An 11,675-nucleotide genomic window follows, 5' to 3' on the forward strand; every position below is an offset into this window, starting at 1 on the left:
ACGCTGCTGGCTTTGAGTGGTGCTTGCAGCTGGAGTCAGTAGGGCTGCTTCCAGTAGGAAGTGCTGTGCTGGGTAGTAGTTTGTAGGGTAGGGCTCAAGGCTACCCAGAGAGTTGGAGACTGTGCTGGGAGCCGAACAGAGGAGTTTCTAGCACTTGGCCATGAGTTTTACACAGGTGAGTGTGCTGCTTGCTCCACTGGATTACTTTTACGGGCCCATGGTCTGTGCTTGGGTCCTAAACAATGTGTCTGAGTGAGGTCAGGCCCTTTGTTTGCTGCTTAAAATTGCTTGCTTTCCAGGAGACCACAAACTGTTTTGTGGTTTGGGGAATCTGAATTCACCCCTTATTGTCTGTAAGGGTAAGGAGGAGGCTGTGGTTTTCATGTCTCTTAATGAGATCATGTCACCATTAATAGCACAGGCATGTGCAAGCAAGGAGATAAGAATTAATCTGAAAAAAAATCTGCCTGTAGCATGGACTTCCCCAAAGTGCACTGTTGTAGATGAATCCATAAAGCTTCATAACAGGTAAATAAAAGCTTTCCAGTTCCAGGGAGAGCTGAAGGGAGCAGTGAACATAATGGTGAATCACATCAAGTGTCTTTTTTTGCTGACTAACAACAGACGCATAAATAAGCATATGGATGTATTTGCTGGAGCAGGAAAATCTGTTTCTACCACATATCATAAGCCTCTACCCCTTATGGACTCTTCGCATGCAGTGCCTAATCAGACAAAACTCAGTGAAGCTAGAAAGCATTGGCTTGTAAAAATAAATAAATTGGGCTCTGATTTAACCCCATTCGGAACAAATGGGAATTTGTTCAATTACAGAACCCTGCATCATTCAGCATTCCTCAGTATGCGTGTCTTGGTTTGGAGAGCTACTTGCCCTTTTCTTCAATGCAGAAACACATTTGGCAGTTTGAAATATACCATTATTGTGCAGCTATGCTATGTAATCATCTTGGTTGTTTTGTGAGTTGTCCTTTCTCAGTGAAATGAGTAGTTCTGAGAGCACCAGAACTGGCAAAACCTGCCTTCTTGCAGATTCATGTCTCATGGTTGGTTGTAAACTTGCAATGAATTTTTTTCCAGATACCGAGATATTTGTGTTGTCTCTTGCTCCCTCATGGGATTTCTCTGATGTCTAATAATATGTCTAATAAGATGCTGCAGGGCATGCCTGCCTTTCCATCAGGATGCTCATAAGCATGCTCTTTCTATGTTAATGGTTTCTTACGTTGACAAAACTTGCAGAAACGTAATTTTTCCTTTAGATTTCTGTGTGGTCAAAACTAGTCAATCAGTTCAAGAGTTGTTGAATGGGTTGAGAGACAGAGGTAAGAATGACATGTAAGTCCCTTTTCTTTAAGAAACAAGGCTACAGCAGTAGCCTGCACCTATAGAGCTCTGCCTCTCAGAGCTCTAGCACTTGAGTGAGAAATCTGAATCTGTAAGGCATTACACATATTAACCAATTTCTGCTGTCATTGATGCTACTCAAAATCTGGGTTAAGTTGGCAAACTTTGCTATACTGTTAATATTTTAGGAATATCTGTTACACTGGGCTGTCTATGACTGCTGTAATGTCTGTTAGTGGCAAAAAAGAAGAAAGTGATTAGCCAACTAAAACATTTAAAAACAAGGGGGCAGGGGGAAATACTTTTTACATAGCTCAGCACTTGGGAAAATAGAGTATTTTTTCTCATGTTCATTTTGGTGTTTTGGGTTTTTTTTTAATTTCTGAGTTTTTTAATAATAAAACAGGAGCATCAGTGAAATATTAAGTGGGAATTGCAGCAAAAAGGTCAAAGCAGTAGAGAAAAGGATAATGCTTTTTATCTTCATGGAGTTCTTTTGAAAATGCACACAGGAATAGTTCCTTGGAATAGAGGGAAGCTGTGTAACTTAGTTTCTTCAGTGTGTGTTGTATTCTTTCCAAGGTATGGAAAATCTGTACAAGTTTGCGTAATCTTCTTGGCTTCAGTTGTGAACCTGTCTAGTTTTCTGTAAGTCATAGCCCTGCCAATTTGTAAGCTGTTGCTGAGAATTGCGTAAATGCAGGATACCCCTCACAATGACAGCAGCTTAGTGAGCAATCTAGATATCCCAGTTAGTTAATTTATGAGAGCAGAAACAATGGGAAACAGAAGCAGATAAAAGTCTTACAGACACATAAGAAACTATTCCTTCCCATTCATTATTTCTTGACTCATAACGCGCTGAAATGAAAGGACGTTACGTAGTATTTTGGATTTGAATATTATGGCCTTTAAGGGCACCTCAGCACTGGTTTCTTCGTATCTCTTTGCTGGTTTGAGGAATGGCTGGATAAAGATTAAACAGCATCTTTTTAATTAAAAAAAAAAATAGAGCCAACACCAAAAAAAAAGTCCTGCAGACCTAGCTGTAGTTGACAGTACCACATCATAACATACTGGCGTGCATGGCTGTGGGAACATTTCTCTCATTTGTGTACAGCAAGCGTATATGGATCATGGGTATAAAGGGATGAAGTATGTTTGGGGTATATGATCCTGCAAAGTATTTTGAATGCCTTCTGTTGCAGGGCCTGACCATGATCTGCTTCTTGGGATTATTCCTTTCATCAATGTTGTTTTCATTTTTTGCCCTGAGATTCAAACAGGAATGTCAAGGAAGTGTCCGTGTGATCTTGTCTCAGTCAAAGCTCATGGCAAATGGTGTTTCTTTGGATAAAACCTGCAAAGGCCTAACACCTAGTGATAGTTGTTCATGCCACTGAGGAAAATGATGCAGGTCTGGTGTTCCTACAGCAGAATTTGTGAAAGAATAACCAGGAAGGTGAAACTGCAAGGCTCTGGTAAGTTGTTTTAATTTGCTTAGAACACATGGGTATTGATATTAACATGGAAATCTCTGTGAGTTTTCAGTTTAAAAATAGAGCATTTCTTTGCAGGTCCACCAGTAGTTTGCGTGTTTGTCTTGACAAGAATACTAGTTAGAGAAATAGCCTGGGAAAATGCTTCGAAATCTTTCTTGGATTATGGTTTTCTGTAGCCAGCAAAGAGGAGCCTGCCAGACTTCTTTCCATGTAATCTGGATTGCTGTACTAGTTCCTTATTTGTTTATTGTACACGCATAGACTATAAAATAGACTAAAGGGATGACGTAATTTGTGCAGGCTGTCCAGAAAAAAGAATGTATCTAGAAGATGAACTAGGCAAGAAAGCAGCTAAAAGGGAAACGATGAGGTAGAATTGTGCGTGGGGGATAGAGGCCAGTCAGGAGGGTATAGACGGCATGAAGGTGATCTGCAGAAGAATGAATCCTCCCCCTCCAAATGCTACTGCGTAGTTATGCCTTGTCCTGCTCCTGTAGCCTCTGCTTGTGTTCCTGCAGCCACCGCATTCCTCTGCCGCAGCGGAAGGTGGCTGGCAAAGTCCAGGTAGGAGCAAATTCTTTGTCACCCTGCATCTGGGTTTAAAGTACAATATGCAGGAGCTTTTCCCGTAAAAATCAATAACAATCCTTTCTCTCAGTGGTTCTCGCCACATCAGCAGAATCTGGATTAAATTTCCTCTTTGCTAGGACTTTATTTTCAATTACCTTAACCAGGAAATCATGACACTTAAAAAAAAAAAAAAAGACAAAACCACCATTTCTTGCTGCTTTTCAGCAGTTAGCAAACATGTAGCAAATGTGTGTTTGCTTTTATTACATTCACATGCAGCCATGTCTGAGTGCAAGGCATTTCCTGGAGATTAACAGCTGGGTGGGAAGGATTGTGGATACAAGAGGCAGCCCAAGGGACCCAAACTGGTTGTTAATCCATGCGAGGCACTCTGTGCTGAGAATTACTGTTGTAAATTGAAATAAAAAGTATGTGGGCCTATATGTCTCTGTGGAGAAGTAGAGATTATTGCTATTTTGAGCAATTAAGTTATTGACTCCTCCCTCTGCTTCCCCATCAGTGTATGTGCCACTAGCATTAGGAACACTACAGCTAGCAAAAGAACTGATAGGAGGGGTTTCCTCTGGATCCATTATTTTTGTGAATCACTTGCTATTAACAGTTTGGAGTTAATTAAGGAAAAACAATAAAATCCAAGTTTAAATTGTGTGCAGATTGTATAGGCGTTTGTGTCATTTTAGCTAAGTTGTTTTAAAGGTCATTTTACCAAACCACACAAGTGCATATACAACTTTGGCCATATGCATATGTAGAGTATATACAGCTAAGGCCTGCCTGTTTGACTAAGTCTTAGTCAAACAAGCATTTCCATTAGAGCAAAGTCTCAGTGTTGTAGAATCAAGCTGTATGGAGTCATTGCACAATGAGAAGTTCTCTCTTGCGTCAAAGCTGCTGGGTCTTTAGCTAATGTGACATTTGGTATGTAGGTTTAAAAAACAAACGGCTGTCTGCAGTAAGGATTGCAATGCTATATTTCATTTTCTAAAGAGACTGATGTTCAAAGGTGCTGAGCAGTTCTTTTTGATCTGAGTGGGACACCCACGTACTGTATTAAAGGTGGGAGATTGCAGAATCCCTATTTAAACTACAGTAAAACCAGAAAGCGCTGAAATCTGTTTTCCCTGTTCCTCTTTTCCCCATGTCTGTTTTGCCTTTGAAGCAATAATGAAGAAATTACTACAGTGTGAACGGCAAAACTAAGTGTGTCACTTTGTTTCAGTTATAGATGCATTTCTCAGACAGCATGGGGATTTTATTTTATATTTTATTTTCCTGTTTGAGAATTTACAAGAACAACAGCTGTCCATATAAGAAATGCTTTTTACTCACACCAGTTGTTTAAATTTGATAGGCACCAAGTCAAGTAGGAACTTGTTAGCTTTCTTTACACGACTTGGAAAAAATGTCGTCATCCATTAAGTGGAGCACAGCTTCCCCTCCAGCATCAATACACCTTGAGCATGATTCTCTTCTGATGCATGCATCAATATCTTGCTTACCTTTGCACTACAAGATTGTTTTTATTAAAGGAGATGAAGGGATGAAAAGAATCCAAGCTGAGTGGCAGACATTAAGATGAGTATACAGGTAGTAAAACTGTTCTACTGAGTAATGTTAATCACACTAAAGTGTAACTGTAAGTTAAGCGTGTGTATGTGTACCTGACGCCAGAAAGTATATATAGCATCTAAAACATGGAAATGGTTTTGGTTCGGTTCAAGGTTAAAGAAATAAATGATAGTATTTCCAACTCAGGCAGTTGATGGGTTATTCCAAGTGGCAGGAGGGACAAACTGTCCCACACATAGTGCTTACTGCAGAAGTCAGTCATCCCAGGCAGTCATCTTCCCTCAATAAGGTGTTTCAAATTTTCTTAGTCATTTCCCATCACTCTGTATGGAAGGGTACAAAAGAAATACCTACTTTAGTTTGTGCAATGATCCTATTGCAGCACAAATCTGTGTAAATGCCATTAACTTGATTTACTCTTATTTTACATGTATGGAAAGGGGATAGAGTAAAATCCCTTCTTGCTCATCGGTGTAGTATATAGTAATTGTGCACTTACACATCTTTAGAGAGGCTCTTTTAAAACATGCCTCAACTTGGGAACAATAATACGAAGCAAAGGAATGGAGTTTGTAGTATGCATGGACTCGCTCCCCTAAGAATACCCAAGCCCAGTGCCAAATGCCTCCACCCAAATATTCGAGATGTTACTAATTTGATAAGAGGCCTTTTCCTGTTTTTTACTAGCCTGTGCAGTTTCTCAAGCTATCTGTGCTCAGTTCTCACAACGAGCATTTTTAGTGGCACAAAACGTGTCTGCAGCGTGAAATTAAGGTATAATTGCAGCACAGGTAGGTGAAACCACACTAGAATGGATAGTCATAGCACTGAACATGTGGAAAATGGGCTGGCAACCAACATGCACATATAGCTGGATGAATATTTGGTGTGAACTGCAGAGAAGCATTTGCTTTGACAATAGTTATCAGTAAAAACACATGCTGGAACTTCAAATAATGTTGAATGCTTTGGAAAAATTGCTAGAAGAGATTCTTTTTATCTAGAAAAAACAGATAAAGACAGTAGTAAATGCAAATCAGGACTGTATTCTTCACACAGGGATACGCCTGAAGATTCACATACAAAATCTGGAAACACATTTTTCCCACTGCTGCTGTATCTGTCAAAGCAAACGTGCCTGTGTTTTTTTCCTGACTTGTAGACACCAGCTGTGGAGGTGGCACTCGACCCTGGCACTTCAGGATGACTGAATGCAGTTGCCTGGTCCGCTTCTCTCCTGAGTAAGGCAGTCGGTGTCAGGCAGTCAGAGTTCTCACTGCCACATTTCTTGATGCAAAGTTGTCTGGGACTTGTTCGTTTCGTTGACCTTTGTATTTTGGGGAGAAAGGGTGGAAGGAGAGGTAGTTATCACCCAATTGTGAGGAGCTCTTCCTAGAGCAAGCCAGAAAGCTTTCCTAAGTACCTGCACTTCATAATTGTATCTTAGGGCATATGAGTTTCAGAATGATACCTTATGGTTAATATGTTTAACCTTTTAGGTGTTTTACACTTTCCGTGATTTGTTACTTTGTTTTGAAACAACATACTTCAGTCTGAAAAGATACACTTGGAAAAGTCAAAGGCACTGATGCTGACTGGTACTTAACTGCATTGTGTGACTAGTGGTTAAGCAAGCCATCATTTTCCATGGTATATTTTACCTCTACCCACTGAGTGGGGAGAAAAGCTGGAAAGGGTAAAAAGGTTATACACAGCAACTGAATTCTAATGATAAATGTGAAGCCATTCTCAGGGACAAAATTGTCAGTCCTCTCTGTGCTCAGTTTTCTACCAGAAGAGATTGTTGCCTGGAGAATAACATCAGGAAAAACAGGAAATAATTCTGTATGGTTTCTTTTTGTTTGTTTCTTTTTTTTTTCCTTTTTTTTTGGTGGTGGCGGTTTTCTTTTTTTACACTAATGTATTTCACAAATGTTCCTTCATTACTTACTTTCAGCTGGTGACAATTATGTTTCCTCTGAGTCCCAAGAGGATTAAAGTGGGCCCTGAATTAAAAGTATGAGGAAGTCACCACTGAGAAACTGGAGTTTCAAAACTAATGCTTTTGCAAAGAAGAAAAAGATATGTGTGCACCCTTTGGCTAGTCTGTTACCACAGCATGGTCTTTTCAGCATTCCTTTCTCTGATGTGCAAAATATTTCCCAAACTCCCATCCTGTTGTTTCTAGGATCTTTGTCAGACTGCATGCAACTTGTAAAACTAAGGCAGTAACAATGTGGCACTTTAAAACTCTTTCATATTCTATTTTATTGAAAGTAAACAATCCCCAGGAGACACATCCTGAGTACACAGGAAAACTGAGTAAATTAAGGAGAGTTATGTTCCTTTTATGGTGTGTGTGTTTGGGGGGGGCGGGGTAAAGTTGCCAACCTGTGGTGCTGCTCAGGTCTCCAGGTATGAGCTGCTGCTTGGTGGGCAGGGCCAGCCCTGCTGGGCTCCTAGTTGAGCTTGAGGACCACCATTGCTGCCCTGTCTGTTAACTTGTGATGGGGACATGGACATGGCACGATTGTGCTGCTGGTGTAACCACAACAGAATCAGTATTCCTGTGTAGTTAGTATAGAAAAAGTATATCATGTTTAACTGAACTCCTCAGGAAGTTAAGATTAACAAATACCTGAATGATAGTTCAAGCAGAGCTGATGATAAACTTTGATCTCAGTGTCTGAAGACCCACTGTTTTTAATACTACTTTTCCTCCTGGTCCAGACATCTTACGTGTTTAAAGATTTGTTCCCGATTAACGTTTCTCAGCTAAGTTGTTGGAGAATTCACCCACTCATGACCTTAGTTTAGGAAAAAAATCCCAACCAACCAACTCAGGGAAGATTTTAATCTTAAAATGAAGCTGTGAGTGTGCACCTATTTATGTACCTTTTGGGGAAGGGATGCCTGGTTTTTGGCTGGGTCTGTCCTAGCATAGAATGTTGTTGGTGCACATTGGTAGGGTTAGCACTGTTACTGAAATGGCACATACACTGTAATCATGCAGGTGTTACCTTATTTGATTAAGCAAATAATAATACTCTGAGAACTGCTATACTGACCAAGACCAAAAAATGTATGTGGGTGAGGAATCTGTAGTAACAACTCGGTTCAGTGAGACTGTGACAACCAAGAGAGATCCCACTGCAGTGGAACCACCCCTTCTGCTAACAACTGGTTAAACTGATAAGGTTTCTTACTGCCATCTACTGCATGAATGCTTCAGGCCAGAGCAGAATAAAAATTCTGTCTCTTGGTTCTCAAATAAATGAAATTCATTCTGAAAAGAGAGAGAGAAAGCAGAGCTTGATTTCTCTCTACATCTAATATTCCCTTTATTTGTCATCTTTTTTCAAATTCAGAAGGAATTTGGGGGTTTTCTTAATTTTTCCTATACCCACAGTAGAAGCATCAGGTGTGATCAAGGGAATCATTATCCCTTTACTCTTTGCATCAACATCAGTTTCCCCTACATATATACACAAACATAGCATGCGGAGCTTATGCTATGTGCCATAGTTTTTTCTGTTAATTATTTTCCATTAGATTCAACATTTTTTAGATCCAGAAGTCTTTACAAAAGTTACAATCTTTAATTATTGGAATCCATTTGGAATAACTGGAATCTACTGGATTAATGGAACTTTTCATTTTTTCACAATAAATCCAAACAAAGAAAACAAAGGAGTTTCCTTACACTGCTACTTCCTAAATTTTTAAAAGCCCATTCCTACAAACTCAACCTGCAAGCTTCAGTTTGGGTCTGTGGCAGTTAAAAATGGTATTTAATAGGATGAAAGAGCAGAGCTGGACTCATGATTTCAGAAGTGACCAGCCCTTTATCAGGGGAATACTAATAAAAATCTCTTGTTTCCCTGTCATTCAAACCTTAGATGTTGTTTCTTAAAAACATTACCCATTTTTTCAATTTCAGTGGAAATGTTAAATTTGGGGGCATGTCATTGTAGAATTTTGCCACATTGGTGAGCTAGAAAAGCAAATCAGATCATCATAGAAAGAATACTGAGATCAAAGTCCAGACATACAAGTAGGAGCAGCCATAACAACATCTGTTAAACATTGCTGAGACATCAGGATCCACAGAAACACTTGCAGAAATTGAGGAGGACTGACAGAAGTGATGAAATTGTTTTCAAAATGGCTTGTAGTTTTTTTTTTTTTTTTGAAGAGTCATGTTTTAGGAAATACTGACAAAGCGTCATGATTTGCAAATACCTGATATTCCCACATACTGCTGACCACCAGCAGCAGAATGAGCATATTGCACCATTTGATGGTAGGCTACACCACTGCAGAACAGTATAAAAGCTACTGCCCACCTTCTTGTTCCCCAGCACACACGGTAACAGTATTACGAAAAAGCCAGTGAACGCAGTAGCATACAACTACAAGACCAAGATGACTAGGAAGATACATAAGCACTTTGTTTTAAGGCCTCATGTTATTAAGCCTTTGGTGTTTGTCTTACTCAAAAGGCTGTAAAGCCTTAAAGGATTCTTGATGGTGAGAGTCTAAAGCTGGCCTGCGTTGAAGTGAGTGAGCACAGCCCTGCTTTGCTGAGACCCATTGTGTCACGCTATTCTTTATCATCCGAATAAGGCATATGTCTTCACACAGGCTTTTCAAATCTGGTAAGTACAACTTGGCAAGGAGGCAGAGCAGAGGAGAAGTCAGCTGGTTTAGTTTTTCCACCATGCCATAGGGGTCTCCAGATGAACTTCCCTGGCTGTGTTATGTAAGGAAGATGGATTACAGCTGAGAGTCTGTGCCTATATTTCTAAGTGACTGATGGATGAGGATAGAAGAAAAACATTGGTTTCCTTTGTTAAATTTAGAATTGGATTAGCCTCGTGCTTGCTGTCCTCATTTTCTATTGTTATCAGTGGGAGTAGAAAATTCTCAAAACATTATAAGCCTGATAACTCAAAGTTAACAAAACCAGCAGCTTAGGGGAAGATACAAGAGATAACAGCAGGCCATGTTGTGCTACTGGATTTAACACAAAGCTCTTCATTAAGGCAATCAGAGAAAAATGGCAAGATCCATTTCTGGCTTAGGCCCATTCAGAAGTGTGATGCCAAAGAGTGTTCCTGCTGAGCAGGTTAATGTAAGAACGCAGAGAATCCTGCTGCAAAACACTTCCAGAGACAATTTAACGCAGTGAAAATGAGTTACGAGAAAGTAAATAAAGCATCTTGTACCAGTTGTGTATGAAGTTGTACTGTGATAAGCAACAGAATTTTGAGAAAATACTCATGAGAAATAAATACCTGCAGTGAAAAGTGTAGCATCTGGTCTGCATTTGACTTCACGCATGAAAGCTACTTGGCCTGTCTTCCTGAAAAATCCTGCAGCTTTTGAGATCATGGGACATGAAGGAGATTGAACTCCCTAGGTTAGCATCTCTAAATTTTCTCCTTTAGAGCAAACCAGAGCTCTAAAAGGACAGACTCCCCACTTTTGCTTACGAGTATGGCTCGGTTTTTTGCATTTTTTAAGCTGTTGTATTCTCTGTCAACATCTGTAACATTTATGGAGTGGCCATTATTAAAAGTTGTTAGCTGTTTTTCAAGAATCCTTCAACATGTATACATCGGGTTTTAAGTCATTGTCTAAATACCCCAAAAAATCTCCCAAGAATCAAATGTCAAACCCCTGCACAATCCATCAAACTGGACACTGTGGGCTTTCTGCACAAGGAGCTTCCTGCATTGCTAAGTAATGATACATCCCGCTCAGTCTATTTGTGATTTGCAGGGTTTAAGGTCCTTAGAACAGTCCAGTCTAAGGCATTCCCTTGAGAGGACTGACTTTGAACAGTTAAAAAGAAAGGCCACTATGAACGTTTCTCAACTGTTTGGGCACCATCGCATTCTCCATACTATCCCAAGGGCTTTGCTGCTTTTGGTATCGCCTCTAGAATTTTCTACTCGTCTTGGACCATGGTGTGCTTAGCTTGTATAAACTAGTCCCTCCTTGTCCTCCCCTCTTGCACTTGGACTATTGAACTAGGTAGTCTGAAATCCAAAAGAAGAGCAGCAAGAGTGCTAAAAAAAAGACTGAAATGAACTGTTAGTGAGGGCTTTTTTTTAACCTTCTTTGGACCTAACATCATCTGCTCTAGCATCATTGCAATTAGTAATTTCACAGCAATAACTCATAGGAAGGGGATGATTGAGTATCTTCATACTACTGAAGATATTTTGATGCTGCTCCAGTTAGCCATATGGACTAACAATTCCTCTGACGGCATGGAGTGGCTCTGGATTTGCCCTTGTGTTAGGCACATACAATCTCTTCATTATAAAGGGCTGATGTGAGGATCCCAAATCTGCAGACTCATCTGCTTGGCAAAGCTCACAAGAGTCCCGGTTATTGGACGTATCCTTGGATGGGACTTGGATCTAGCTGACATGCTCGCTACCGGTCAATCTGAATCTGCTGATGCACTGAAAATCCTTCCTTCCTTCTGCCTTCTTGGGTAATATTGTCACTTATTTGGTCACTCTTCAGTCTCTTTAGCTTGTTGCTCAGTCAAGATTCAAATCATAAAAGAGAGCTGTTGAAAGTTTATTGGAAACCAAATATGTGCAAGGCATTGAGAGAGTTTAAAAGCGTCAA

The sequence above is a fragment of the Harpia harpyja genome, chromosome 14, assembly GCF_026419915.1.
Source record: "Harpia harpyja isolate bHarHar1 chromosome 14, bHarHar1 primary haplotype, whole genome shotgun sequence".
In the NCBI taxonomy this organism is placed as follows: Eukaryota; Metazoa; Chordata; class Aves; order Accipitriformes; family Accipitridae; genus Harpia; species Harpia harpyja.